Source organism: Sinohyriopsis cumingii, unplaced genomic scaffold (genome assembly GCF_028554795.1).
Source record: "Sinohyriopsis cumingii isolate HCF-2022 unplaced genomic scaffold, ASM2855479v2 utg001510l, whole genome shotgun sequence".
Classification (NCBI taxonomy): Eukaryota; Metazoa; Mollusca; class Bivalvia; order Unionida; family Unionidae; genus Sinohyriopsis; species Sinohyriopsis cumingii.
In genome coordinates, this window is record NW_028316007.1 from 459,568 (window position 1) to 477,643 (window position 18,076).

The window sequence follows — 18,076 nt, forward strand, 5'->3', positions numbered from 1 at the left end:
TGTTACAAATACGTAAAGAAACGTATACAGTCTTAGCCAGGTGATGAGCTTCGAATATGCATTCAAAGTGTAAGTGGGTGGGGATAGGCGCACACATTATCAAAGCTTCAGAACAGGTTCACTCATCGTCTATTTGCACAGAAAAAAATGGCAAGAAAGAAAGTCTTATATAGAAATATATTAGGTCATAGATGTTTTATTTTCTCGGTAATTAACATTTTTATTATATGAGTCAAATCAGGAGATAGACAATAAGCAAAATATGACTTTGAATTTTTTTATGAAATAAATTAAACACTTCATGGTCGCGGTGAATACTTTTTTAAAACTTCTTTACGTAAGACAATTCCACGGTGATATAAGTCAGTATCACTCCTACACACACACACACACACACACACACACACACACACACACACACACATGTAAACACACACATATACACACATGCAAACACACACATACATGCAAACACACACACATGCAAACACACACATATGCAAACACACACACATGCATACACACAAACACATGCAAACACACACACATGCATACACACACACAGTTGTAATGTCCACAAGCAAATTTCAGATCGATCGCTTTGCTTTTGTCACTTCTGCAACGTTCCTGACAGTGTGCCCCTGAAGAAAATAAAATTGCCGAATATTTACACACACACGAACAAAAAAGAACAGACAAAAGAAGGAAAGAAGAAAGTTTTACGTGAATGGTGTAATTTGGAGGTGAGTTATGGTCTTTTGCCCACTCAGAAATGTAAGATGCAAATTTTTTTTTGGGGGGGGGGGGCAAAATTATAAACAAAGTATGGTATTTTGTGTGCAGAAGGCGTTGGGTGAGAGGTCAAATTTCTATGCAATTCAAAAGTTTCAGCTGGACCTTGCTCCGAAAGTATTGATGGCTCCCAGAGGTGAAAAAAATACGATAGTCATTTTGTAGAACAAAGATAGTGGCATATTACGAAGAGTGTTTAAACACACGACATTTACTGTCAATAAAAATTAACAAAATATTTGATTAAATGGTCATTAGTTAAATTAAGTTCAAACAAATTGTTTTTTTACCCGCTCTTAGCTTTGCCTTAAGAAAGTGTACATTTGCGACCATAAGAATTCAATAAAAATGTACCAAAAGTCACATCTATCCATCAAAAAACACAAAAGCTTATAAAGTGCAATGAAATATGACAGCACTGGGGGGGGGGGGTCCAGTCTTGCACAGTATCCTACAATTAAGGGTTTGCTCCGTGAGGCAATTCCAAAATGTTGCAATTTGACTTGACTTATTCGACTGTCAACCTAGTCATGCCAATATGGTAACTATGATATGTATTTAAAACATAGATGCACAGTTTCAGTATGACCAATTTTATTCCCTTGGGGGTCCCTGTAAACATGTGTTACAACCTGCCGCAAGCATGGTTGACAGTAAAAATGACACTATATGTATCGTCTTCAAACTGAAATCCACTAAATCTGGCTTCATCAATTGCCGGAGGAGAACGTGCGGTCTGGCGCACGCGCCAGCTGACATTTGAATGCTCTTTACTTGACCATCAAATACCCAGCAAATGTCCAGACTACATGAGAAGTAGCAATAACAAAGGGCTGGACGCTATAAATGGTAGGTAGACGTTTGTGCAGATCACATGACTTCAGTTTTGAGAAAGTGACAGAAACATTTCGCACATGGCGTCATCATTTTGAGGATTTTCTTTCTGAAACCGAGTACTCAGTTAGTCCTGAAGATTCGACTTGAGTAAGTATATTATTAACCTACCGCAATGATTACCTTATAAATTCTGAATATTCACAGTAAGCTCAGAAAAGTGTGTGTGTGTGTGACTCAACACCCGAAGTTTACTGTTGCGCTGTGGTTAATTATACTGAACGTTTGATTTGGAGAATCCGATTTTGAAATTCATTATATTCGTAAATGAATCAAAAGCTGAGGCTGTAACTTAAAACATCAGTGGATCTTTTTAAAAAATATAACTCTGTAAATCAATATAATAGAAATGTATCGTTTTATGTACAGCGAATGATTGTTATTCACATGTTTAATCAATACATTGTCGTTTTGTTGTTCTTGTATTTTTACAATATTAACTTTCAGGAGATGGTATTGGAAATGTTTGATGAAAAAGCACATATTTAATGTACATTACCTATCTCAGATTTATTGCGCGTCGGGTGTAATGGCAAAAATTCTGTAATTGTATTATAATTGATCTTTTAAATTTTACCGCATGATATACAGTTAGCATGTTGGACTCAATAAACTAATCAGTCATTATTTAATTATTACAGTCATTAAAATAAATTGTCTTCTTCGGATAGTTAATGGACATTTACTGACCAGTGAACATGTTTCTTTCGTTGAATGGAGAACAACCTTACTATCTAAACAGAAAATAAAATGTTATTGAATTTAGTTTGCCTTTCCTTAGGATGACAAATCGAATAGGTGTGATTCAATTGGTTCCTGAAAGTTCGCTTGTATTTACAATTCCAATCTTTTCATTTGGCTACAACTATATCCAGAACATGCAACATAAGGTATGTTGGCTTTTTCTTCCATGCTGTGTGACAGTTTCTAAGATAAGATGGTTGCATTGGATGCAATTCAATACAGCTCATCCACAATACATGAAAATGAAGGAGACATATTAGCAATAACGAGTGCTGGTACCTGATAGAGAACTCTTAATTTTCTAATAACATTATGTATAATTGCTTAATATTCCTGGGTTTTGACGTAATTTACATAAAATCTCACAATGACTGACCAGCCTCAATTTGCAAGAAATGTATAACAGAATTAAACTTAATTAATTTATAATGGAACCCCGATATGACCATTTTATATGTGACATTTGTTTTTAATGGACCACCTATGTGACCACCATTAGGTATATGTCATTTTTGTAATAGACCACCTATGTGACCATTTGATATGTGGCATGTGTTTTGAATGGATCCACTATATGACCATTTTATGTATGGCATTTGTTTTGAACGGACCACCTATGTGACCATTAGATATGTCATTTGTTTGTAATGGACCACCTATGTGATTGATTTCCATCATTTGTTTTGAATGGACCATCTGTGTGACCATTTGTTATAAGGCATTTCTTTTGAATGGACCACCTATGTGACCATTAGTTATATGGCATTTGATTTAAATGGACCCACCCCCACCCCCGTGGCATTTGATTTGCTTGGCTCACCAGTGTGAACTTTTGATATATGGCTTTTGCTTGAATGGACCACATGTTTGACCATTTGATACATGGAATTTCTTTTGAATGGACAACCTGTGTGACCATTTCATATATGGCATGTGTTTTGACCCAAGAGCAATATTTAGAGATACCTGGAATGTCAAATTTTCCTTGGATACTCCTTGAATTTTAAAATGGTCATAGTTGTTGTTGCTACCTTGTTTCCTTCTTTCTTTCTTTTTTAAACTCGGTATTGCTGTATCTTGGACAATGAGTCATTTGCCTAACGAAAGAGTTTTAAACTAGGGAGATCCCTGTTTGCACAACCTTTTCTTTTTGTCAAAAATACATATTTTGGCCCTGTTGTGGCCTTGTAATGACAAAATGATGTTTCTACTCATTGCAAATCTTACGCACTCATTAAGGCTAGATACTAAATAATAGACCAGAAACAAGTCTTCATTTTTGCAATAAATATAGAACTACACCTATGGAGATTATAACTATAGAACTACACTGAACCATACGGATATACAATTAGAAGGACACCTAACTATGCGGATTATAATATAGAACTACACCTAGCTATGGGGATTATAATATAGAACTACACCTAGCTATGGGAATTATAATATAGAACTACACCTAGCTATGGGGATTATAATATAGAACTACACCTAGCTATGGGGATTATAATATAGAACTACACCTGAATATGGGAATTATAATATAGAACTCCACCTAGCTATGGGAATTATAATATAGAACTACACTTAACTATGCAGATTATAATATAAAAATACACCTAACTATGCGGATTATAATATAGAACTACACCTAACTATGGGATTATAATATAGAACTACACCTGAATATGGGAATTATAATATAGAACTCCACCTAGCTATGGGAATTATAATATAGAACTACACCTGACTATGGGGATTATAATATAAAACTACACCTGACTATGGGATTATAATATAGAACTACGCCTGACTATGGGGATTATAATATAGAACTACACCTGCATATTGTGATTCTAATATAAAACTACATCTGACTATGGGGATTATAATATAGAACTACACCTAATTATGGGGATTAAAATATAGAACTACACCTGACTATGGGGATTATAATATAGAACTACACCAAGCTATGGGGATTATAATATAGAACTACACCTGACTATGGGATTATAATATAGAACTACCCCTGACTATGGGGATTAAAATATAAAACTACACCTGACTATGGGGACTGTAATATAAAATTACACCCAGCTATGGGGAGTATAATATAGAACTGCACCTGACTATGGGGATTATAAAATAAAATACACCTGACACTTGGAATTATAGATATAGAACTAGATCTGACTATGGGGATTATAATATAAAACTACACCTAACTATGGGGAATAAAATATAGAACTACCCCTGACTATTTGGATTATAAGTTCATAACTACACCTTACTGTTGGGATTATAAGTTCAGAACTAAACCTAACTAAGGAGATTATAAATATATAACTTCACCTAGCTATGGGAATGATAATATAAAACTACACCTAACTATGGGGATTATAGCTATAAAACTACACCTAACTATGGGGATTATAGCTATAGAACTACACCTAATTATGGGGGTGATAACATAGAACTACACCTAACTACGTGGATTATAGATATAGGACTACACATAACAATGGGGATTATGAATTTAGAACTACACCTAACTACGGGAATTATAGATATAGGACTACACATAACAATGGGGATTATGAATTTAGAACTACACCTAACTACGTGGATTATAGATATAGGATTACACATAACAATGGGGATTATGAATTTAGAACTACACCTATCTATGGGGATTACAGATATAGGACTACACATAACAATGGGGATTATGAATTTAGAACTACACCTATCTATGGGGATTACAGATATAGGACTACACATAACAATGGGGGATTATGAATTTAGAACTACACCTAACTACGTGGATTATAGATATAGGACTACACATAACAATGGGGATTATGAATTTAGAACTACACCTATCTATGGGGATTATAGATATAGGACTACACATAACAATGGGGATTATGAATTTAGAACTACACCTAACTACGTGGATTATAGATATAGGACTACACATAACAATGGGGATTATGAATTTAGAACTACACCTAACTACGTGGATTATAGATATAGGACTACACATAACAATGGGGATTATGAATTTAGAACTACACCTATCTATGGGGATTACAGATATAGGACTACACATAACAATGGGGATTATGAATTTAGAACTACACCTATCTATGGGGATTACAGATATAGGACTACACATAACAATGGGGATTATGAATTTAGAACTACACCTATCTATGGGGATTATAGATATAGGACTACACATAACAATGGGGATTATGAATTTAGAACTACACCTATCTATGGGGATTACAGATATAGGACTACACATAACAATGGGGATTATGAATTTAGAACTACACCTAACTACGTGGATTATAGATTTAGGACTACACATAACAATGGGGATTATGAATTTAGAACTACACCTATCTATGGGGATTATAGATATAGGACTACACATAACAATGGGGATTATGAATTTAGAACTACACCTATCTATGGGGATTATAGATATAGCACTACACCTAACTATGTTGATCACAAATGTCAGTTCGCGATATTGCAGTAAAATATGTTTGTAAGTGGAATGTTATGCGTAATACTGAAAATCAGAATGTATATTGTATGTATGCATCTCAAATACATAATTATTATTATTTTTTTAAAAATATTCTGTTCTTTTTGTTTATCCAATAACTATTATTTTATTTGAAAAAATATGAAACAAAAATGATTTTGATGATTAGTACTTTTATCTCACTTAATCAAAATTTATCTCTTTACTTCCTGGTCTGATAATTTACGAGCAACAGTTGGACTTTCTTCATATCAGACTCGTGCAGTAACGGCCTTATCAAACGCGGGGCCCGATTTTGATCATTTTGTCGGGGACCCCTGCTCCTATTTGGAAATAAACTTTTAAACAAGTACACATTATATTAAACTTAAAATTCTCCTCCATCGCTCTAAAATTACTTTCTCTGTATAGATAATTTTTAAATATTACTAGCGCGCGGGGACCCTGTGAGCGCGATGACCGATTGGGCCAAATATGTCCAATCGGACATTGGCCGGCCCTGGTTTCATACACTGATCGTACTTTAACTACAGCTAACAGTGTTCAACCATAGAAATTATCTTTAAATAAAGAAAAATAAAGATGAAGAAGAATAGCAACAAATACAATCAGCACGTGATTTCACCCCTAGTTAATATTTTTTTTAAATATTTGTTTTCTTTCTTTCCATCATCCACTTTTTATAACAAAGTGACAGTCCTTTATAACAACTCTGAAATTCATATATGATAGATAACACTGGTCAACAGTGAAATCATTACTGACTTGAAAAGGCCCTAATCTGTAGTATTTTGGTGTGCCGAACACGAATATAACTGTGAAAAATTTGTATTGGCTCTCGTTTTGAAGATATTCATATACCTCATTTTCTATGTTTCACTGTGTAAATTTCTCCAGTAGGACTGCAGCAACATCCGGAATAATGATGTAACATTGCATAATACCATCATGCTCACATCATCCACAGTTGATTGCATCATTTTCTGATGCAATGCAATACTAATGCCATGCGGCTGCTGAAGTAAGTTGACGTCAGCAGTGTACTATACATGTGTAGGCCTATTATACTAATGCCAGGCGGCTGCTGAAGCTGACGTAAGCAGTGTACTATATAAAGCCCAATCAGATAGGTTCAGCATTTAAAATATTTTAGACGTTGTGCGAGACAGTTCAAGCTACTGTTACATAAAACTTATTATTTTATCCATTTACGTACAATAAAGAACAGTAATGCCTCGAAAGTGTGTTAATACCGCGGACAATTTTTGCTATATTTGTGGGGAAGTGACATTTGCCAACCAGAAGAAAAGTATCAATTCTCAAGTGAAGAAGGCATATCATCTTTACTTCGGATGCAAGGTTGGTGACCAAGACAAGCCTTGGGCTCCGCATATATGCTGTGCTACATGTACAACACAGCTTTCACAGTGGTTGAATTGCAAAAGGTCATCAATGCCGTTTGCAGTCCCAATGGTGTGGAGAGAGCCAAGCAACCACCTAAATGACTGTTACTTCTGCTTGGTTCCTCCTCTTTCCGGCGGAATAACGAAGCGAAAGAAGTCTAGAATAGTCTACCCAAACATTCCGTCTGCATTGAGACCAGTTCCACATGGTGAGGGACTTCCTATTCCAGAACCTCCAGCAGAATATTCTCTTGATTCATCTGACGAAGACAAAGGTGAGTCGACCTGTTCTTCTCCTGGTCCATCAGCATGCAGTGATCCAGATTTTCACTGTGGTGCATCATCAACCCCACACAGAATAACACAGGAAGAACTATATGACCTGATTCGTGATTTGGACTTATCAAAGAACAAGGCAGAATTGCTAGGATCAAGACTCCAACAATGGAATCTTCTAGAAGAAGATGTCACAATTACTGCATATCGAAAGCGCCACCAGCAATTGGAGCCTTTCTTCAGAAAGGAAAGTAATCTGATATTCTGTTCCGATATTGAGGGCCTCATGAATGCTTTAAAAATCACTCATGACCCACAAGAATGGAGACTATTTGTGGACTCTTCGAAACTGAGTCTCAAGGCTGTGCTTTTGCACAATGGAAACATTCTTCCATCTATTCCAGTAGCGTATGCTGTCCACATGAAAGAGACATACGATAACTTAAGGCAGCTACTGAATTCCATTGAGTATAACAAGTACAGCTGGCACCTCTGTGGTGATTTGAAGGTAGTTGCCCTTTTAATGGGACTGCAGCAAGGATATACAAAATACATGTGTTTCTTATGCGAGTGGGATAGCCGAGCAAGGGAAATGCACTACATGAGGAAGGAATGGACTCACAGGCAGAATGTAGCCATTGGAGAGAAGAATATCCAACACCCAGCTCTGGTTGAGGCTCAGAAAATCTTGCTACCACCCCTTCACATCAAACTAGGTTTGATGAAGAACTTCGTGAAAGCCATTGACCGGACTTTGCCAGCATTCCGATACCTGCATGAAAAATTCCCTCGACTCAGCGAAGCAAAGATTAAAGAGGGAGTTTTTGTGGGTCCTCAGATTCGAGAGCTTTTCAAAGATGACCGGTTCAACAACTTGCTGGAAGGTGACGCGAAACAAGCATGGAATGCTTTTCGCCTAGTTTCTACAAACTTCCTCGGAAATGTTAGGGCAGAAAACTATAAGGAACTAGTAGAAGACATGTTGATGAAGTATAAGAAACTTGGCTGCAATGTGTCTCTAAAGATTCACTTCCTTCGTTCCCATTTGGATTTCTTTCCTAGCAACTGTGGTATTGTTAGTGATGAACACGGCGAACGTTTTCATCAAGATATCGCAACAATGGAACAAAGATACCAGGGAAAATGGTCCACTACAATGCTGGCTGACTACTGCTGGACACTCCTCAGAGATGCTCCCGAACAGCTGTACAAGAGACAGGCGAAGAAATCTAAGATGTAGTCAATGACTTGATTTTTTATAGGTAGGCTATTACAGTTGACCTTTAACTATTGGAATGCATTTCGTTATGTAAACATTAATTTCTTGCAGATTACAAAAAAACTAGAGCCAATTTTGCAATTTGACTGTCATATTCGTGTTCAGCACATAAAAATTGATAAGAATTGACTAATTTTATTTCAGTAACATGACTTTTGTAAAAATTTGTTGTCCAGTTGTTTATAAACGGGAGAGCGGACTATGCTCACTGAGCAATATGCCAAAAAATGTAATCAATATCAGAGATAATTATGTGAGAGGTGTCAAACATAAGGTCAAAGGTTAAAATCATATTTAGATAAAGTATACCGGGCTAAGTTCTATTAAAGTGCAATAAAATACAAATACGAACACTTCCATTCAGTACAAGATCCAATAGAATATTTGGCTACGTATATTTAACCTGTTATTGCATAAGTTGGAAATTTTTCAAAACTGGATGACAGTGATCATATGGCACGTGATACATAAAACGTCCCGTAAGGTATAGGATTTAATTATGTGGACTGCTGACAGAATTCCGATTTGTGGATTAGTTTTTCCGATTTATATTGAATAATGACCTGTGACCTGGAATAGTGCGTAGGTTTAACAAAGACCGTGCTTGAACAAACTGTGATATAAGTGACCAATGATATATTTACTATGTACGATCACGTAATAAACCCTTGTTAAATCTAGATTTTATTGTTAAATCCAGACTTTATTGTTAAATCCAGATTTTATTGTTAAATCCAGACTTTATTGTTAAATCCAGATTTTATTATTAGATCCAGATCATATTGTTAGATCCAGAGATAAAAGGTCCATCTCTGTTCAAGAGGATCTGAAGGTCATACTTTAGGTATGGATTTAATATTTCAATCATCTAACCTGTTAAACCAATATCCAAGGGATAAACGTTTGCCTACTCCTTATTGGACTGTAAGTTACAAAAACAGTACATAAAAAGATCATTGTCTAGCACGGACGCGAAAGAAAACATCTGAGAATATCTTCATCATGGTACGGATCTAATGGAAGGAAAAAAAAACATCGCGTCTTCTGTATTGTGACCGTTGTAATGGGCATTTAAATAAGATGGAGTGCTCCTTATAACGATCATAATGAAGAGGAGGCTGAGTTGCAATATTCCAAGCTCACTTACAGCATCTTTAAGTTTTCTCGTCCCACTGACTTAATTGTGTATTGACTGATATTTTATTCCCTTTATAAATACAAATCTCTACTTTCATTTCAACTACATAGTTTAAAGTTGCTGCCGTGTTAAGTAGTTATGCCGCAGATATGTTATACAGTACCTGCGTATAGCTGCTTTCCACAACGGCTACTAATACCTTCGAGTCGACACTGAACAATATTATCATCCGACATCATCAGGAACAATCTCGTCTCTTTCCGATACGAGTCGATTACCTTTAACTCTCTGAGAAAGTGTACAAGTAACCTTAGTGATGCTTCCCAAATAGTCTGGTTTCCAGCTTCGTATGCTCTTTGCTTTACGAAGTCAGGCGAAAACCGATGATATATAGTCATGTGATAAAATAAAATGTCAAAAGTGGAAATTATTCTGCACCACGGCCGATAAGTAAACGCTTCTGGTATCCGACGATTTGCTATCCAATTTTTTTATATTATCTCTACACCTACCAACTCCGAAGACACGTCTGCTGTATGTTAAGAGTAGCAAAATACTTGGCTACTCTATTTGTTATGATGACTTCCTAAGGTATATCTATGATATGTCTTGATTGTAATTAAACTAGGTAAATTCTTCGTTAAAATGTTTTTACAAAAATACCCCATACTTTATAGGAGTACTTTAGTTGTCAAGTCTACAGTTTAGACGTACATTCGTAGTTTTGCTTGTTGTCAAGGTCTTCAATTTCGGAAATAAGTAAATCTTGGATGAGGTCACAATCCCACAATGCCCAAACAGAGGTGACCGGTAAGGAAAAACACCGTAATTTTTTTTATGGATAAATTTTGATAATAAGACCAGGCACATTTTATTTCTTTAATTTTCAGTTTGTATGTGACCCAGTTTTACTAATACTTCATGTGTATAAGTGACACGATGCGAATTTTACTAATACATTATGTTTATGGTATCACGGTACCAATTGTTTTTCCATATACCTCAATGCTAATGTTTTGTGAAATAAATATACTTTCTGTCCTACTTGGGCATGCATGTCACACACTGTCATATAGAACAATGCTAGATTGTCAATTTGACAATGACATAACCAGGTACTCCATTGCATTTAAGAGAGATAACTCTACTGGAACTAGACAGGGGTAAGAGTTATCTAGTTACAACAAGCACATTTTCACCCATGTGTACCATATTTAAAAAAAATCATAAAAAATACAAAATATGATCTAGATAGAAATTAACACAAACTCACATGTGGCCAAGAGGCTCAACTTTTTTTTAAGCCAAACAGAAAGTACAACTCTTACATAATGCACCAATCACAGCTAGTGTTGTTCTTTAATTCTGAATACAATGTTCCATACACCTTAAGCTCCGCCCACCTGGACTTGCGCAATTGGTACCGTTATACCTTATAGTAGATTTCTTGATAACTGTTACGTCAGAATAGATATAAGGTGATACAGCATAGGCTTAGACCAAAATACCAACCATCTTCCACATGGACTCGTATAGTTGCTGACAGTTTACCGATGCACATATGCTATATATGAACCCATGTAAATATGCTATATATGTACCTCTCGTATAGTTGCTGACAGTTTACCGATGCACAGATACTGTAAATGAACCTATGGACATATGCTATATATGTACCTATAACATATTATATATGTACCTATACACATATTTTAACCATACAATAATAACTTGGGAGGGCACTTGTCCATCTGGCGTGACCTATTTAAGAATTGATGCTGGTATTTCAAGATACACTTAGAACGCGTCATAAATGCTGTACCAATGTTTAGCTCAGGCATTCGATCAGTTTATGCCTACAGGACGTCTGAGTCACTGTCACACCTTTAAGAAATGCTAGACCATTTTCACAAGTTACAGCTCGACATGCTCATGATCGCGCATACTTAATATGCGAGTGCAATACACTGAATGGAGTACTCCCCCTCCCCTTATACGAGCCCCTGTGTTCTCTTCAATGAATGTGGTGTATGGGGGGGGGGGGGACTGCATCATCAAAAGTATCTTGATCAATTTTACATTGATATTCATTTACCGCTCTGCGTGACAGCCCAGATGTTGCCAAGCATTAATCGTACTATGAATTATCCGCAGAGTGGACTACATTTGCTAAAGGAAAAGCGATTTTTGGGGGGAGAAAAGTACATGTTTTGCGATAAAATGACTTGATATAGCTGATTCTGGTTTTAGTTTTATCTTTTTGTAAATAGAAACAATTAAAAGCTCATTCTTGTTTTTTTTTAATTACATTAGATAAACATGGGAAATAAGATGAGGTTTTTTTCCAACCAAATGTTAAAAAGAGAGTTAACTATGAAAGCAAAGCAAATCAGTGTCAAGAACATTTAAACCTGCAGTACGGCGCTTCACTTTAAAAAAAACCCCACAATAATCAAAATATCATTCAGTTATTGTCATATAATTGGAGTAATTATTTAAAGGATCTTTGCAATAGAAGCATGCTAATAAAACCTAAAAGCAGTTCACAGCATTTGTAGATAAATGCAGGTATTGTCTACTGTTCAAATGTACCCGATTTCTAGAGCATCTTCCATTTGATACAAATGTCAAATCTGATTGCCAGTCTATTTCATTTTAACCTTTGAATTCATGAGATGCGTGTAGATTGCATTAATTTTGACTGAATAGTGTCTTTGTATCAGTCTGGCTATACTATGAATACTGACAGAATAGTATCTTTCTATAAATCTAGCTATAATATGAATGCTGATTGAATAGTTTATAAATCTAGCTATATTATGAATGTGGATTAAATAGTCCAAAAATCAATTCATACAAGGAATGCTGATTGAATATTATCTTTCGATCAATCTAGCTAAACTATGAATGTTGAGTGAATAGCATATTTCTATAAATCTAGTTATATTATGAATACTGATTGTAGAGTGTCTTTCCATCAACCTAGCTATACTATGAATGTAGACTGAAAAATATATTTCTGTAAATCTAGCTATACAATGGATGCCGATTGAATAGTATCTTCTAATAAATCTATTTATACTACGAATGCTGATTGAATAATATATTTCTATAAATCTATTTATACTACAAATGCTGATTGAATAGTATATTTCTATAAATCTATTTATACTACGAATGCCGATTGAATAGTATCTTTCTATAAATCTAGTTATACTACGAATGCCGATTGAATAGTATCTTTCTATAAATCTATCTATGCTATGAATGCCGATTGAATCGTATCTTTCTATAAATCTATTTATACAACGAATGCCGATTGAATCGTATCTTTCTATAAATCTATTTATACTACAAATGCCGATTGAATAGTATCTTTCTATAAATCTAGCTATACTACGAATGCCGATTGAATATTATCTTTCTATAAATTTACTTATACTACGAACGAAGATTGAATAGTATCTTTCTATAAATCTATTTATACTAGGAATGCCGATTGAATATTATCTTTCTATAAATTTACTTATACTACGAACGACGATTGAATAGTATCTTTCTATAAATCTATTTATACTAGGAATGCCGATTGAATAGTATCTTCCTATAAATCAAGTTATACTACGAATACCGATTGAATAGTATCTTTCTATAAATCTATTTATACTACGAATGCTGATTGAATAGTATCTTCCTATAAATCAAGTTATACTACGAATACCGATTGAATAGTATCTTTCTATAAATCTATTTATACTAGGAATGCCGATTGAATATTATCTTTCTATAAATTTACTTATACTACGAACGACGATTGAATAGTATCTTTCTATAAATCTATTTATACTAGGAATGCCGATTGAATAGTATCTTCCTATAAATCAAGTTATACTACGAATACCGATTGAATAGTATCTTCCTATAAATCAAGTTATACTACGAATACCGATTGAATAGTATCTTTCTATAAATCTATTTATACTACGAATGCTGATTGAATAGTATCTTCCTATAAATCAAGTTATACTACGAATACCGATTGAATAGTATCTTTCTATAAATCTATTTATACTACGAATGCTGATTGAATAGTATCTTCCTATAAATCAAGTTATACTACGAATACCGATTGAATAGTATCTTTCTATAAATCTATGCTATGAATGCTGACTGAATAGTATATTTCTATAAATCTAGCAATGCTCTGAATGCTGATTGAATTATATCTTTCTATAAATCTATATATACTATGAATGCTGACAGAATAGTATCTTTCTATAAATCTATATATACTATGAATGCTCATTGAATAACATATTTCTATAAATCTAGCAGTACTTTGAAAGTTGATTGAATAGTCCATAAATCTAGCTAGTTCTTTGAATACTGACCGAATATTATCTTTTTATAAATCTAGTCATACTATGAATGCTGACTGAATAGTATATTTCTTTAAATCAATCATACTATGAATGCCGATTGAATAGTATCTTTCTATAAATATAGCTATACTATGCATGCCGATTGAATAGTATCTTCCTATAAATCAAGTTATACTACGAATACCGATTGAATAGTATCTTCCTATAAATCAAGTTATACTACGAATACCGATTGAATAGTATCTTTCTATAAATCTATTTATACTACGAATGCTGATTGAATAGTATCTTCCTATAAATCAAGTTATACTACGAATACCGATTGAATAGTATCTTTCTATAAATCTATTTATACTACGAATGCTGATTGAATAGTATCTTCCTATAAATCAAGTTATACTACGAATACCGATTGAATAGTATCTTTCTATAAATCTATGCTATGAATGCTGACTGAATAGTATATTTCTATAAATCTAGCAATGCTCTGAATGCTGATTGAATTATATCTTTCTATAAATCTATATATACTATGAATGCTGACAGAATAGTATCTTTCTATAAATCTATATATACTATGAATGCTCATTGAATAACATATTTCTATAAATCTAGCAGTACTTTGAAAGTTGATTGAATAGTCCATAAATCTAGCTAGTTCTTTGAATACTGACCGAATATTATCTTTTTATAAATCTAGTCATACTATGAATGCTGACTGAATAGTATATTTCTTTAAATCAATCATACTATGAATGCTGTTTGAATATTATCTTTCTTTTAAATCTAGCTATACTGTTTAGAAGGTTATGAAGGTACATTATGTTTGCCTTATTTTAGGGAATATCTTACAACACGTCAGCACGTTCAAGTTCATATGATACTGATGAATGTACCTTACCAAATTACACTCGTATGTACAACGATACACCAATATCAATGTAAAACTAATGATGCAGTGGTGTAGCAAGAAATTCTGCCCCCTCCCGGAAACCTTGCCCCCCCCCCCATACAACTCTAGCGGCCCTGCCCCCCCCCCCCCTCCAGCTACGGTAGTTAAGGGGTTCCTAGCACGCTTGCAACTGTTCAAAATATGAACTGGAATGTTTAGATGACAAAGAACTCTCCAACATTTGCCAAAATATGGTCACCCTCACCCACTAATTGAAGATGGTTGGCAATTTGGTCTAAGTCTTAAGCAAACTTTGGGCTCTCATCTAGAACAGTATGTAGTATCAATGTAAAACTGATCAAGGAATGAATTGCAAATAGAACAGTATGTAGTATCAATGTAAAATTGATCAAGGAATGAATTGCAAATAAAAGTTTTAGCTGACGCAGTCTCTAATGTGCAACATTTGGCATAATAGTGTCACCTGACCCACCCCGTTTATCGAGATGATATTTTGGTCTTAATCGTTGGCAAATAAGTCTATCATCTATCATATTATATCAATTCCGACACAAGTTATCGAGGAATAGACTTTGAATTTAATTTTTTAACATCATGCAGCGACAATATACAATATCTGACAAAGGGATCGATCATATAATTTGGCAAAATCTTGGTTTTAGTATATTAAGATACAATGTTGTCGGGCCTTTCTGCGCATTTAAGGTTTCCGTCTCCAATACTGAAGCATACCGAATTCGACGATTGACGAAAATAAAATACTGCAACGCTTACCATTTGAAAAGAGGCAACTGTCACCAAAACATTCTGTTCAAAATAATGTTAATTTTGGAAACACGGGATACCACCACCCTGTTTTCGTAACTCGCTGTTATGTCGGCCTTTTCTGCGCACAGCTCTTAAAAGATGTAATGTTTATCTATCGAGCTATAGAAATGAAATATATTACTATGGACTGTTTCTGTCAGCAGTTCAGTCGAGTAATTAGGTCAGGTTTATAACTAGTTTTACAAAATTCAACGTAACAATGCCAATAAATAGGAAGATATATTAAGCAAACTAAAACGATCCTGTAAATTTTTTTTAGTAAAGTTCAACATTTTTATAATAAAAAAAGTTATTATGTGGAAGAGAAACAACAATGTATATGCTGTAATGTGTTTACAACGTCTTGTTTATAGGGAAAACTTACTAAAGAATTTAGAAACAGACTGTACGCGGGGAATTTCTTGAGAATCCCGTTATAGCGGCAAGTTGACACGAAGGGTAGCAGACGATTTGCAAAATTGGAAACTTGGATTAAGATGCAAACATTTTTTAAGGTATACATTTCCATTTTTTATGTTATGTATTTATTTGTATGATTCTAATTAATACATAGTAAATGGAGTGGGTCTTCATGTTGACATTGAGAAATCACATTTTCATGTGCATTTCGAGTCGAAATGTGAGATATTTTGGTACACTTTATGAATATAACTTTTCTTAATTAAAATACGATCGTTCTTTTACCCAAAATAACACGTGATCCAATGTTTTTCAGAAAGGACTTATCGTTGAGCAGAATTACCCGACGCGCAGAATTGTCCGAAATGGTGGGTATATCAATATCAAAGTAAAACTGATCAAGCCACCGGTGTTAATGCAAAATGCATCAGAGAAACTAATTTATTCTAGTAAAATCTGTTTCTTCGCGAATATTTACCCAATGATGATACCGTAAGATAACTAGTATATACTACCTCACAAATCCCTCCCAGCCTCCCCGCAATTAAATCCGGATAGGGAGCACGCCTTGCACAGTAAGGAACTGTGATATTCATGGATTTTGATGCCAAGCCTATATCAAGGGGAGATCACTCTCTCCGACCACCATATAACTATTAGCTCTTTTTACCAAAATGTTTTATATGGGAGAGCTGGATTTGCGAGGTAGTAGTAGTTCTCCTATGGCATTCTGATCAGGTAACATATTTAAAAAAGGAATTATAGTACAACTAAAGCATTTATCGCTTGGCTCCACTCCATTATGAATTGCACATCACCTCCAGTTTTCGAAAGTATTTACTCAGAACAGTTACTATCTAGCAGAGGATAATTTAATTCCTTTAAGTCTTATTAATTTCAAATCAAACTTTGTCCCATCTGAACATGACTTGCTGATAATTTTTCTTGATTACAAAAGGTGACCACTTGTAATGGAAGAGACCATACGGCATTTCAAGGACCGTACAACCAACTAAGGGACTAATGGAGTCTGTTTTAAGTACTTAAGCCGCGGGAAGTGATGCAATCTCTCGTGACTCAAGTGCTTAATGCAGAGCAAATCAAACATCTGTTTCGCATCAGCTTTCAAGAGAAGAAATTAGTGGAGGCGTAAAAGTGTCTTCCATTGAAACAAAACTTGAAATGGGTAGCCTTATTTTTGCACAAAATGACCAATAAAAAGTTAATAATGTAGTTGCCACTCTTTGTGACGTGACGGAAAATGAATGCAGAGAATACTATTACTACACGAGTCCAAATAAAATCAACAGATGTTTCTGGAGATGATCAAAAGAATAGAACGGTTATATATCAAATAGTCGAAAGACTGAAGACCCTATGGTTTTAATAAAGTCTTCTTGACATAAGGTACGAAAAATGTAAATGTTTACTATCACCACAATCTGTACACGTGATTATAAAACTGA

The 18,076-nt window shown here is 34.6% G+C and overlaps 1 protein-coding gene across 1 annotated transcript in view; it reads left to right on the forward strand.

Moving 5' to 3' along the window:
* Window positions 1-1,549: 1,549 nt before the first annotated feature.
* LOC149772392 (tetraspanin-33-like) overlaps window positions 1,550-18,076 on the forward strand; it is an 84,717-nt gene continuing 68,190 nt past the window's right edge. Inside the window, exon 1 of the mRNA XM_089947875.1 lies at window positions 1,550-1,776. The gene's annotated coding sequence lies outside the window, so the exon portion shown is untranslated. The remainder of the gene's footprint in view (window positions 1,777-18,076) is intronic.